Source organism: Mytilus californianus, unplaced genomic scaffold (genome assembly GCF_021869535.1).
Source record: "Mytilus californianus isolate M0D057914Y unplaced genomic scaffold, xbMytCali1.0.p SCAF_6, whole genome shotgun sequence".
In the NCBI taxonomy this organism is placed as follows: domain Eukaryota; kingdom Metazoa; phylum Mollusca; class Bivalvia; order Mytilida; family Mytilidae; genus Mytilus; species Mytilus californianus.
The window spans coordinates 89,462,554-89,478,451 of NW_026262712.1; positions in this window are offsets into that span (position 1 = coordinate 89,462,554).

Genomic DNA, 15,898 nt, shown 5'->3' on the forward strand with positions numbered 1-15,898 from the left:
TTCTTCCGAAGTAGCATCACGTCAGTAAAGGATACGGATAAATAGAATTTTAAAATATAAACTGTAGTTTTTTCACCTGTCAGGAGCTTTAAAAACTGGGGGGAGACGCAAATGCATGCATTTAATCTGGAGTTACTGTAATAACTCATGAAAAAAGAACAAAAAAAATAAAAGTTTGAAAATTTAATGCTTCGATAATAAAACAATGCAAGGGCTTCGTGTGGGGTGTTTTTTTTTTCTCTATTGGTCTTTGCATAGCTATTTGTTTTCCAGTTTACATATTTAGGTGAAAAGTTTTATTTTCTTTCTATTTTATGGCAAAAATTAAAGGAATCCTTAAATAACTATTTCTTCTGTTTTTTATCAACGTTAAGTATGATTTTCTGTACTGTAAAAAGGTGTTTTTTTTTTAGTGTATTTGTTTGTTATTCAAATTACAACATTTTTTATTGTCATTTTAGTTGATATATATTGAAAACATTGTCCGTTTGTATCAACAAACCTGAAATGTAACATCTTTATGATTGATAATATTTTTCTTATTCATCATAATGTTGTTTATGAAGTGTTGTTGTGTTTTACGATTAAAATCTTTAATATCAGCAAGGACACCACGTTTTGTTTGGTTAAAAATAAATACATTTGTACTTAATGCGTAAAATGAGAAGCAAGCCGGAGCAATAAACTTTGGTAATTTATTTTCATCGAAACTCAAGAACAACATGTTCAGATGGAAATAGTTAATCTTTTGAACACTAAAAAGGATATACATGTATCAAAATTCTTACGACGAGTTTGAATTACACTGAAACAATAACAACAATTTTTACGGAAATGAAACCCCAAACAATGTACCTCTCCTCTAAAACTAAACAATTCAAGAGGTATTATCATATTGGAATATGAAGTTACATCGAATAAACGACAACGAGAGAGTAACACAATGATGCAACAACACATAAACCAAAAAAGATATCTAAAGGTCAAAACATACTGGCTTCAACAATAGTTAATTGTCCATGCATATTGTGAAGCTTTGTACTGTCCAGGTCTATTATAATTGTGAATAAATTGAACAGAGACTACCAAAGATCTGCCTTCAACATCAAAGTCTCTAAAAGACAAAATATTAAAGTATCTACTGGGCCTAGTACTATCTAAATACCAAAGATACCTTGGGTGATCGGTCCTGTAGTCAGGAATGGCCGGATTGCTCTTCTGTATAATACGTCGTCTGTTTAGCCATTAGTTAATTACCGGAAGAGGCTGATTCCTAGGTAGTCCTTCGGGACATCTCTAGATGGTCTCTCTGATGACCTAAAACTACCCTACCAATACTACACTATCAAGAAATAAATAGACAAGTTGCTTTAAAAAAAAAGAGACAAATATACGTGAACCTTAGAACTTTTTTATTCTAATTATTAATTCAACTGAACAAGAAATTATATATCAGTGTTATCTTGGCCATGTGTGTGGAGGATAATATTTTCTTTTTATTGTAAATCATTACAATTTTGGCATGTTGAGAGAAGTGTTAAATATAAAGCAAGGAGAGAAAAAAAAAAAGATTCCCAGACGTATAATTTCTTAAAGAATAATAATAATTAAAAACATGGAGGACATATGTACCTTCTTCCAAAAATTCATAAAATTAATCTAGAAATAAGTAATGAGGCATTGCGAACTGGTCAGCTAGCAGGGCACATTAATGTTCGTTACCGACCAATCATCAATAAGTGTAACTCTCCCGCGAGAGATACTTACTTGATCTAATTATAAATATAAAAAAGAAGATGTGGTATGATTGCCAATGAGACAACTCTCCACAAGAGACCAAATGACACAGAAATTAACAACTATAGGTCACCGTACGGCCTTCAACAATGAGCAAAGCCCATACCGCATAGTCAGCTATAAAAGGCCCCGAAATGACAAATGTAAAACAATTCAAACGAAAAAACTAACGGCCTAATTTATGAACAAAAAATGAACGAAAAACAAATATGTAACACATCAACAAACGACAACCACTGAATTACAGGCTCCCGACTTGGGACAGGCACATACATACAGAATGTGGCGGGGTTAAACATGTTAGCGGGATCCCAACCCTCCCCCTAACCTGGGACAGTGGTGTAACAGTACAACATAAGAACGAACTATAAAAATCAGTTGAAAAAGGCTTAACTCATCAGATGGATACAAACAGAAATACTACACAGAGTGGACGTGGCCGGGTACTTGTATATCCCAACAACAAATAGACACTAAGTACAAATCTGAGAGTACTCGCAGTTACTGACAGCTAGTTCAAAGCCACTAACAACTAATCAAAAAAATCATGCTTCAAGACTAAATTATCAATTAGTACACATCCAACATCCAATTATTAAAGAGGCATAACTTTTACATTCAAGATACAAAAAAAAATAATTAATAAAATAGATTCACACGAGGTAAAAAAGTATGCATTCTTATTGCCTATGATGTACGTCAATGAACACAAATATGATCATTGATAATTTAGAAGAAACTGTTATTAGAATTTATTGACACACAGGGGAATATACTTTAAAGATTCTCAACAAAATAGATTTAACTGCATTTGTTAAATTAATTCTTAGAAACAATGAATTTGAGTTTAATGGACTGTTATACAAACACATAATGGGAGCGCCCATTGTCACCAACATGCACAGATCTGCATCTGTCTGCCCTATTTATTAAAATCTTAGATAAGTTCCAATGGAGAGAAAACATCAAATTACACTGTCAATAGGGATGACGGTTTTATGGTCTTCACACGCAAATTAGAGCAAGTTGAAGATTTCTTTAACCTTGCAAACGAAATTGACCATCTACTTAAGTTCTAATATGAGGTGTCGACATCTAGTATGGCCTATTTAGAGGGAAGTCAAGGGTTATTTTCGTGTAACGTTTTCGGCCTTTTTATTTCACGTGTTTCCGTGTTTCGACGTTTTATTTCTCGTTTTCTCGATGTGCGTGCTTCGTGTTTTCCCTTAATTATTTTCCGTGTTTCGTGTCGATAATCTTATTTTCTCGTGCTTGTCCCGCATTTGATTAAAAAGTAAACCGGGACTAATTCAAAGTCAGCCCAAATACTGTTTTAAATTATAAACTAATTAACTGGTCCCAAGATATTTATTAATAGCCTATTGTATTAATATGATCATGGAAGTATTATATTGACAATATAATACTTCCATGCTATGATAAATCGGATGCAACTAACGGACGCTAAAAGGTGACCACATGCAGGGTCGCCATGTCCATTTATTTTATAATGACCGCATGATCTCCAAGAATGGCTGAGTAATAACTTTTGGTACTTTTTTCCTTAATATTTACGATTTTATTCCTTGGCTTCGTTTTTCTAGAGTGTTTTTATTTCGTGCAACGTTTTTGCGATTTGTTATTTTACGTGTTTCCGTGTTCAGACCCTCCCTTTTACCACCCTCTATTTAAATACCGAAGTGTACAAAAGTGAACGATTCCATAATAATGGAATTCTTGATGTTAAGTCACATATACTAAAAACACAGAAACGTATCAATATTTACCAATCACTAGTGCACATCCAAAACACACATGAATTTAAGAGCATTACAGTGTGTGAATAATATAAGAAATTTCTACTTCTACCACTAAGTGACCACCGTCATTTGGTTGACTATCCTGTCACTGTTTGGTGTGCGCTTGCATACTTAACAAGTCCAAAATTAATTTTAACAGAAAGGAAATAATTTGTGCTGTACATAACATTTATACATGGTGCAAATAAAAACATGGGACTTGAAATTTAATGTGCATGCAGTAGTCTCTTGAACGAGTCAAGACTTTCTGCAGCGGTCACTGAAATAATAGTGACATCAATGAACTAAATAAACATTTAATTAACTTACAAGATAACTTAATTGATAGAGAATACTGTAAAAAGGAAACAGTAAAAGTTGTAAAAATGTATATTAACGAACAGTCTTTATTTTAATTGTTTTATTTTCATTTGAAACAGATTTTTTTTATCTGATTTGTCAAAATGACAAGTGTACATAATGATTTTATTGTTACAAATCAAATCCCAAAGCCAACTATAACTTATTATGTAGAAACGACGGCACCATTTTAAAACATCTTTATGTGAATATCTAGACACAGATGTTTGATACCATAGGTCGTTATAATTAAATCTTGACCCGATTTAACTTTTACTTGTTTATCAAAGGGTACAACTGTCAACTTTGCTCAAGTCAGTAAACCCTTGCAATGCATAACATGTAGCTTTACAATAAATATACATGTTTGAAAAGGATCTACAGATTGTTTATTATCATATATCAGATATGTGAATTAGCGATCTGTGAAAATTCTTTATTGCCATGTTTTAAATATCTTAGATACACCGTATGGAGGTGCTCGTAATTGCAGGAAGCTAATACAGATAAGATGAATAGGTGTTCCGAATGAACAATAATTTTAGCCTGGGATCCTGGCCAACTGCTTGACAGTAGACTATCGACGAAGTATTAGATTGGGTCAGGATGCCAGGCTTCAATAATTTAGCTTCGGAATATTCCTCCATAGACTATATTTTAATTTAGCTTCCGAATATTCCTCCATAGACTATATTTCTAACTAATAAATATGCGTGAACCCTCAGGGGTTCACGCAACATCCACAGGCACTGATAAGGTTTCTGACTTATGACGTGATGAAGCTAATTTTTTTTAGACCTCGATTGGTTTGTTTTCAAATTATATACGTGTACCCAGGTTGATACGTGTACCCAGATTGATTAAATAGATTTAAGTTATAAATCTGTAAATCGTACTTCATGTCGAAAAAACAGACATATAAAAAAAAATCCTATATTTCCGAAAATCATGCATTTTCCAAAATAACAATAAAAGAATATGTCACGAAGCTTTTTTGAAACTATAGGACGCGCAAAATTCTGATATGTTATTACGATTAAACGGGAGGGAGGAGTATAATTACAAAAAATGTACGTCGGTAGAAATAACACTATGGTGAAAAGGTTATAAGTCATAAAAATCTTTAGCAAACAATAGGATGTACAATATTCTCATATTTTATAACAGTTTATACTTGGAAGCGACCAATTATGTCAGTAGAAATATCACTTAATGATAGAATTTACAGAAGAACTGCTTGTTTAATATTTTCAGTGAGAGAGAGAGAGAAAAAAAGGACTTACCTCACTAGTTTTCCACTTCGTTTGTGTAAAGCAACCTAAATAGATAAAATTACTTTATGATTAAAAAAAATATATAAGCTTTGAATCCTTATTTTTTATAAAAGGTTATTAACTTTAAAAAAAATATACAAATGGTCTTATTTCAATGAAAAATTATGCAAATAAATTGCTGTTTTTACAAAAAATTACATAAGAGAAGTGAAGGTGAAGTAGTAGCTGGTTAGTACAGGTAGGCACAAAAAGATTGTCAGAATACAGACCCAATGTGTTTGATTTCCAGTTAACTAAAAATAAAATAGGAAGTATTCTTAAGAGTTTAAGGATTAATGCACAAATTATCTATTACTGTAACAGCAGTTTCCCTTAAGTATCCCATCTGCAGTAATAACTGGCGAATTTAACTGCTGTACCAGCATAAATATTTCAGAATATTGCTGTAATGTGAAAACTGTACATTGCTTAAAGTTCGAACGTCCGATTCTTTGGAAATAAATACATTGTTTAGAGTATTATCCATGAAAATAACGATATAAACCTTGCTTGAAAATTAGGTTACCAGAGAAATTAACAACGGTACTAAACTGCCTCCCCAAACATCTTTCCGATGCATATATGTCTCATCACTCACTAGATTATACGTAATTTGAGATGAATTTACTGTGGAGAATACAGTGAATACTTCTGTCGTATTTCTTATTTAAACAATTTTAATTTTAATTTTCATTGCCCGTATATTTCAGTCGATTATTTTTCTGTAACAAAAACAGAAGGAAATACCATGGGGCAATTATATTAATAAAGATGCACAAACAAGCAAATAAGGACAACAGACAAAACCAGTGGAAAGAAATAGATGCAAATAGAAAACAAGAAACCAAAGAGCAAATTTATCAAAATAGACATGTAAAGGTGAACACATGGTAAAAAAACACCCAATCGGAACATAAAAAAGGAAATGTGGCAGACTGCCAATAAGACAACTGTCCACCAGAATTTAAATGAAGTAGATATAAGCATTCATAGGTCACCATACGGACTTCAACAATGAGAAAAATCCATACCGTATAGTCAAATATAAATGGCCCCGACATAAAAAATTGAAATAATTCAAACGAGAAAACTTACGGTAGAATTTAGAACAAAACAATTTACGATAAACAAATATGACGGACATGAAACAACGACAACCACTGAACTACAGGTTCCTGACTTAGGACAGGTACATAAAGAATGTGGTGGTGTTAAATATGTTTGTGAGCGCCCAACCCTTGTTGGCTTAACTCAAAAAATCGGTACGAAGCACAAAATCAACTAACATAAAGATAATAGCCACATAGCATCGATATAAGAGTAATCGCATGCAATTACTGAAAGCTAGTTCAAAGCGAATTACAACTAATAAATAGGTCATTTGTCTACCAAACTAATGCATTGTGACAAATTCTTACCTAATCTTCTCTAGTCTATAGAAATTGTGATTTATTCAACAGATGTGATAAAATGCTGAAAACCAAAATCCAATTTCAAACTAGATAACTGACATGTCAGCATGGTCCCCTTACACACTTAAGTTGTTTGAGGAACAGAAACAATAATTAGTACTGGTGCAAAATTACAAGTTCTAGTGACATCAATTTTCGTAGACACTATGACATAGTTCAGAATGTATTCTTCATGAATATAAATTTTCGTTAAAATCCATGTTTTAAGTATTTTGGTGACCATTTTGAACATGGGAGCCGACCGATAATTTTGACACCGAAAATCTACTTGAAATAGCATATCATTCATTTACAATTTTCGATGATATCCTACCAAACAAATGTGTAACTTACTATACGGTATGGGTTATGCTCAATGTTGAGACCGTACTGTGGCATTCCTTTTTATTATGAAACAGAATTTTTTCTCCAACTTTGTGATTTTTAAATTAAGGGTGAGTTTTTTTCCCAAAATTTGACACAAAAAATCAACTTTGAATAGCATTTTATACCGGTATAGTAATATTCGTTGAAATCCTAGCAAAAAGATGTTTCTCAAAATTAAAAAAAAATGAAAATTTTAACTAAGTTTTTACCACAATTTTCTTTAAAATTTCTTACGCCAGTAATCAAACTGGAATATCATACAAAATCCTACATATATCATTTTTCTTTGAAATACCATCACAAAAACTATGCTTAAGCACAAATCCCACATCCACTCCACAATTTGAACATACTGCTTTGACACCGGGAATCGACTTAGAAAGCTAATTATACCTATACATATCAATTTTCGTCGAAATCCTAGTAAAAAAGATGTTTCAAAATTTGTGGTTTTTGTTTTACAAAAACTAATTTTTTTACAACAAAATTTGTCAAAATTTAACAAAAATCTAAAAGAGACTTTCCATGAGAAGATACATTTTGTACTAACACTGTGCATACATATTAAGCAAATTAGTTGAGATCATTTTGAACTAATGTACAACCTAAAAGTGATAACGGACAAACAGACTCGCAGACAGGCAGGTAGGCAAGGTGGTAGTTATAGGGGACCTTAAACAATAGGGAGAGACACCAAAAATTCGATGACCAGTTTTTTCTGACATACAACACATAAACATGTAGCGCGTCTATCAGTTTTGTAAGTACTCAGTCCCCTGAATGATTTTGGGTATTTAAAGAAAACAATACGATAGGTCATAAAGGTTAGAAGATACCATAGAGACAATCAAAATCAGGAACGGCACGAGGAATGGCAACATAACTGTCAGAGAAAAAGGCAAAATCAAACTACCAATCACAAAACATCACTCAGAAAACTAAGGATTGAACAGCGTAAATCACACAAACAAGAGGATAAATCAGGTGCTCCCGAAGGTTATTCAGTTCTATCTTCACTTATAGCACCAATATAAAACCCACAATAAAATTCAAGCCCAAAGATCACTATTTCAGATCAGATGGTACATTAATAAACAATAATGTTGATGATACTATCAAAGAAACCATGCATGTATGATCATGCATATTTCAAGTACGAAAAGTACAAATGAAAATTTAGTTACTAATATAATAGATTCGCTTGCCAATAATGTCGAAACAAAAAAAAGAAAGATAGATACTTAGATTGTTTACTTAATTCTTTTAGTTAAAAGGTTGATTCATATATACAAATAAACAACATATATTTGAAATACGTCAAACCATCAAAAAAAAAAGACACGTCAACAAATTATAAACAAGGAGCATATTTTTTTTATCTATTTGTAGTGCAATAAGTATGGTACAATTGTAGAGCTTAGAGGTTGTGGTACACTAGTAGCAAATATTATATAGACAACAAAACATTATAACAGATTGTGGTTATGCAGTTATTACTTCGTTGAAAGATTCTAAAATTAATAACAAACACTGAGCTGCCATAGTATTATATTGTTTCAGTAACAAATGGCAACACTTGTATTGTTTCAAAAAGATACACATTTGTACATTTCACATACTTTCGAATATAAGTTCATTTTTATACACTATATAAACATCAAATCTGGTGTAATGTATTAGTGTATATCTTTTAGGTTTTTGTCAACAAAAAGAAACAATACAAAATGCATGCTTCAAAGATCGTCGCATGTTGTAAGTTGTCTTTACCTCATGTATCAATGTCATCTCGAGTCGTTAGTTGATTAAATTCAGTGAGTAAATTTACAACGTTTTCTCGAGGTCTTCTTAAACTACTTCGAAAAGTAAAAGCATCTAAGATATGGCATCTGCAAACAGAGTAACTTTTAAGGTAAGAATATTTCAACTATCAGTATGTTATATCCTTCCCATAAAATTTATGAATTCCGCATAAGATAACGTTTCCTCCATAAGAAATGAAGACTGATACTAGTACAATGTAATTTTATCAGTCATACATGTACAATGTACATGCTAATCAGTCCCAATCGTTAACAGATATGAATATTCGAATTTATACTTTTTTGTGTCTGCAACAATTAAATTTATTTCCACCACTTACCATCCAAGATTTATACGACCAACGTGTAGAGGAATCCGGGAACGCGAAATTACAACAATTCTTAACAAATACAAAATTTACTAATTCCTTTTAGTGATTCTTTTTATATTTTTCATTTTTGGGGTGTATTATTATTTTAGGTGTTAATTGTGCCAATAGCTTGTTATGTAGATATATTTCACTCATAACAGTGTTATCAAAGTATTGCATTGTCGATATAAAATTGTTTTCGTTGCCATTTCTTATATTTTCATCACTGAATTATATAAGTATTACCAGATTTGTGGTACAAATCTTCAGTTTTCTGTGTAGTGCTAAGTGAATTGAATTTTGTCCGTTCGACCTTTGTTTGCCCTTTCTTCTTGTGGTCATTAGGTTGTCTCTGTAGCCTCAAATTTTAGTTTTTTCATTACCACCTTTATAGCACATCCCCCTTTTTAAGTACTTAAAATAGACACGACACTCTTTGATCTGCACTCTCAAAGTAAAAATTTGTACAGTAAGTGGTAAATATGCAATAAAATGTGTCAGATCTGTCGTATTAGTCCGTGTTCTGTTTTGAATATTGATAGGGGTAAGAACAGGTCAGTTTTAATTTCAAATATAATATTTTTATTGAAGTTGTATAATGTCAAACTGAAGTATAAAATGTGACGAAAATAACTCAGCATTGAGGTCTCCTTCAAGGACATGTCATAATCTTATATTAACCATTCTTACCAAAGATAAGGTTACTGATAAGATAGTTCACTTTATATACGACTGTATTCGTTAAGATTTTGGAAAATAGAGTCAAGTTTATAAGATCACACCCTCAACTATACCTGAAAAAAGGTAAGGGACAATAATACTGATACCATACTTTCGCTGCATTGAAGGCCCATTGGTGGCTTTCGGCTGTTGTCTGCTCTTTGGTCAAGTTGTTGTCTCTTTGACATATTCCCCATTTCCATTCTCAATTTTATTTCAAGGCTGTCACTATCAGAGTCATTTTCAGGGAGGGGGTCCATGGGTCATCCTGGATTTTTTTAGCCAAATTTTTAATGACAATAACTCACACAAAAGTCTTGTGTCATTTTAGTTCCATCTTTGAATATGTGTTATGCCTAGACTCACAAGGCTTGGTTAACAATATATAAACTTGAAGAACATATTATCATTTTGAAATTAACTGTATTAAAATGTTAAATCCATTTTTTACATGATCATGATTTTTTCGATTTCTAAAAGTTAATTAAGATAAATTGGGCTGACTATAAAAGACATATGATATTTTTACTGGAAATTTGGGGATATGAAAATAAGATGAATATTGAGAAGATACATTTACAGTTCTGCAAAAAAATTCTGGGGGTTAGGTCATCGACCGCAAATTTCATGGTCTATGGTGAAGTTGGCCGATTTCCTATCGAAATTAGTATAAAGATGAAAATGATTTGTTTCTGGTACAAACTTGTAACAAATGTTGATAAACTGTCTGGAAAACTCTACAAGCTTATGTTTAATTTATTTGAAAATGGAAATAATTTTTTTAAGTGGATTAATTATGTTAAATCTATTTTTGATGAAACTAGTAACAGTGAAATCTGGCATGTACAAGGAAACGTTAATTTGATTTTTTTTTTAAATTAACGTTAAACAAAGACTCCATGACCAGTTTATACAAAAATGGTTTTCGGATATCGATAACTCATCAAGGGGGAAGTTCTATTCAAAATTTAAGACTAACTTCTGTATGGAACCCTATCTAATTAGACTTAGAAAATTTAGTAGACTCTATATTTGCAAACTTAGCACTTGCAATATCAAATTTCCTATCGAAACGGGGAGATGGAATATAATTCCAGAAATTGAAAGAAAATGTTAGCTTTGTAAGACTGGTCTTGGAGATGAGTATCATTACATAGCGCTTTATAACAATGCTGATGTTATTGAAGTAAGAAATGCATATATTCCTAATTACTACAGAATCAACCCAAATATCAACAAACTTTATGGAATGTTGAAATATTGCAACTTAAATGTATTAACTAACCTTTCTATTTTCATTCGAAAGGTTGAAAAACTACTGCTTTCTCTATAAATCATCACATATGAATATTTATATATGTTACACTTTTTGTTACTATCCATTATCATTTTATTGTGTTCATGTAATCACTTGGTTATTTAAACTTTACAGATTGCACGGACTTTTTGCGATCTGGTCAATAGATGTAGTATACATTTAGTTTTGTTTTATTTTATGTATTCTACTCATTTCGCTTCTATGTTATTTGTAAATTTATGTGTATTTGTCGCTCCTGTTACGCAGGAAATCTGCGTCTGAGTGTATTTTGAATAAACAGCAAAACTGAATGAAAAAGGTAGAGCAGAATTTTGTTGTTGAAGTTAAAAGAATACTGATCTATTTTTATACAAAAAATCCGCAACACTTACTCTCCTATTTTCATTAACACTTTCATTGCATATGTTTGTTATTTAGTTAAATAAATAACAATTGTTTTGATGAGTGTTAAATAACCAGAATAAAAAGGAGTAGCAACAGCTGAGTTTTGTATACAAATAGGTCGGTGCTGTTATTCAACACAAACAAATTATTTTACTCAATAATTTTAAAGTTCAACAACGTAGATAGATTTCTGATTTTGTTATTTCTTGTGAGTTTCGTCCATTTACATGAATATAAATGAATAATTTAATTTTGGATGTAACACGTCTTCTGATTGGCTGAAAGTGTTTTGTCTAAAAAATGTGGTGCACACTTTTAAATAACCCGCTACGCGGGTTATTCAGTGTGCGCTACATTTTTGATGTTATTTCTTCATAGATAGAAAAAATATTACAGTCATTCCTTAAATGATCATTTGCACTTGGGACTCTTCAGTAAGCAGTACAGATGGTTTAAAAATGGGTCACACACCTAGTTACATATTGCAGTTTAATGGCAGTTTTCTAGTAAATTAATATTTGGGTCTGTCAGGGAAAACAATATTAACTTCTAATAGAAATAAAAATCTCAAATTGCCCTTTAACTGTCTTATGTTATGCTAAATCATACCTTATGTCGACAATAATTGGGAGATCCTAAATAATGCCTCATGCATATAATTAACAGTTCATATGTGCATGTGGGAGGGAACCCCCCATTTTTTTTACGATCAATGCTTTTGAATGGGGACATATGGTTGGAACCCCCCTTTTTATAAATTAGCTGGATCCGCCCCTGCAGTTTGTGACAAAAATGCATGGAGAACCGGCAAAAAAGTCTTGTCCATTAGTTCTATTAGATGTAGGTGGTTGTGGTGAAAATATTCAGTACAAATTAAAGCTAGTAGGAACAGTAATCACCCCACATGCACAATTCCATGGCTAAACATTTAGAGTGAATGCTTACATTTGTAATACGTCCCTCTTTTTGACACTTGAACACGTATTGAACAGAATGTCACCATTGTTTGGTAAATAGGTGAAACAGTCTAGTCAAGATTTGTCTTATCATCTCACTGTGTTTTTCTTATTTTGGGGAAATTTAGGTTGACAAAAGATTTTTTATTGCTTTTGTTTAATTGATAAAATATGAATCTGGACAATAAGAGCTTGTCATATTATATAGACACCCGTTTATTGTTGGACTGTATATTGCCCCTAGATGTTCTTTGGTTATTTTCGTTGTTGGGTTTCTCTCTCATCGAGATATATCCCACATGTCCTTGTATTCATAAACATAGATTACTGTAGAATGGTTTATATTTATTATATGAGCTCGTATATTTTGCAGTTGAGTCCATTTTATAAATAACACATATCTGAGAGGGTGATAGAGCAGATTGTTACCCCGAGAAAACATTGTCAACTGAGGCGAAGCCAAGGTTGACAATGTATTTTCGAGGGGTAACAATCTGCTCTATCACCCTCTCAGATATGTGTTATTTAATTTATTATATTGAATGTTCTTTTATTACTGTCTATTAAATTTCAAATTCAAAGCCGTCTTGTACATAACAATCATCCGTATTTATTAAAGCGCACACTTGAGCAAGCGTCTCCGTGAAGGGTAATAGAGTAGAGTAAATTGTCTACCTCGTATTAACCAATCAAAATCTGGCATTTTGACATGAAGTATAATAAAAAAAAGTTGTCCTGTGGAATATATATTGTACCCTAAGATATTTCAATATTTCATGACTATGTATCATTATATTTTGTCCCCATCTATGAAAAAATGTCCAGGAGAGGACAAATTTTCATATGAAATGTTGTTTATATATGGATAATATCTGATAGATAGATAGATAATAATTGAGTTTTGTCTCGTTAAAGGGAGGTTATCCAAAGTTATATTCTGTACATACTGAGACAATAGTTGATGGAAGTTTGTCATGCAATTTTGTCTCATGAAAGAGAGGTTATAAAAAGTAATATTGTGGACGATGATATAATTGAAGTGTTTTATTTCATTGATAATCACAAACATATATGATTAGGTAGTGTCATTATACATTACTTATATCTATACAATATAATATGGTTTAATTAACATATTTTACTCTAATCCTTTATAAATGCAAATTTGAAATAGCTTATAAATGATAAAATATATGTTCGTTTGATATATAAATAAAATAATTGCCTTACAAAATATTTTTAGTAAATACAAAAATGTGCATGTTTCATACGAGTGTACTGTAGATGAAAATTTTTTGATGCATCATATCTCTGTAATACACATACTTTTCAAGAACAATATTTCCAAGATTCAAGAAACACTCTCACAATTCAATGGCATAAGATTCCCCAGGGTATGCATACTTGTCATGGACAGAAATTCACAGTGAAATATTGTCAGGGACAGAAATTCACAGTGAAGTATTTTCATGGACAGTATTTCCCTGTGAAATATTGTCATGGACAGAAATTCACAGTGAAATTTTGTCAGGGACAGTATTTCACTGTGAAATATTGTCATGGACAGAAATTCTCAGTGAAATATTTCCATGGACAGTATTTCACAGTGAAATATTTTAATGGACAGTATTTCACAGTGAAATATTTTCATGGACACTATTTTCCTGTGAAATATTGTCTTGGACAGAAATGCAGTTGTCAGGGACAGTATTTCACTAGGAAATATTGTCATAGACAGAAATTCAGGGTAGACAATATTTCACGGAGGAAATTATTTGATGTATTTAAAAATCCACTTGTATTTGTGTATTTTTAAAGAAAAAAATATGTGTGTCGAACACTGGATGAAAATAAATTTGGTTTGACAATTTTTTACCAAATGCTTTTTTTTAACCTATTTTATATGCATATATATTTGAAAATTGAATTAGATAAGTTTTTTTTCAAAGCTGTTCTCTTTCACTGCAAATTGAAACACTTTTCATATTGACAAGATAAAATATTGGGGACTAATAATGCCCTTAGAATGCTTTCTGGGCCTACATGTACCCTTTCTCAGTTGAAATGTCTAACACTGTTTTGTTATTTCTAAATTATTTTCTTGGAAATGTAAATAATTTGAAAAATTGCATTGTAAGGGCTCTTTCGTCTACATTTCTTGTCGGATTTTTTATGAACTTCCTTTGTTAGTCTTGTATGTTTTTATAATTTTAGTTCATTTATATGTTTTGGAGTTTAGTGTGACGTCCATTTTCACTGAACTAGTACACAATTTTATTTAGGGGCCAGCTGAGGACCACCTCCGGGTGTGGGATTTTCTCGCTGCGTTGAAGACCCATTGATGGCCTTCGGCTGTTGTCTGCTCTTTGGTCGGGTTGTTGTCTCTTTGACATATTCCCCATTTCCATTCTCAATTTTATTCATATCAATTGTTTATTTGAGTAATGGATTGGATGAGATCGAAAATCAGCTCTGATCAACTATATTTACATGAGTAATGCCCCATGCAAATGTAAAATAAACTGAAAATGAAAGCTCTCACGCATACATTTGTTGTTGGAGTATCAAAGTTCCATAATTCGTATTACGAGCAATAATTTTTAAATATAAACGATCTTTTTACTTGAAATGGAAAATATATCCATTGCACAAAAAAAATGCATGTAAGTCCTGCGACAGGGGACATTGGAATACTGTTCTTCTGTGATTTTGGTCTTTATGTTTTCATTCTATATTGCCGTTAACTTTAACAATTTAAAGAGAAATTAAACACATTCGAGGGAAGGTTCGCTCAATTCACCATTTTGATGTGCCTTTTTGCTTATTTCTCCATTAATCTAGAACGGTTGTAGAAACTATTATATCTCACAATCCAAAACATTTATATGTGTATGTATATTCTTCAATATCATAAAAATAACAAATAAATAAACAGAAATTCTAACTTTTCTCTGTCTGTTGATGGTCCGTCACCGTACCGGACATCATATACTATAAATTGAGTCCAAACATTTTTTGCCGGGGTAGTTTAGACACAGTGTACTAGTTCTAAAATATAATAAACCACTAGTCTTTATAAATGTGTTGCTTCCGAAGTGCATTACTGGATTTTCCTTCATCAGGAACGTTCAAACCTAAACAGTTTAAAGTCAGGGATGTATATAAATACATGTACGTAGAAACGCTAGGGTAGGAGCTATATAGTCAAAAGGGACCTAAAAAGAAATAGCCATCTAAAGTCAA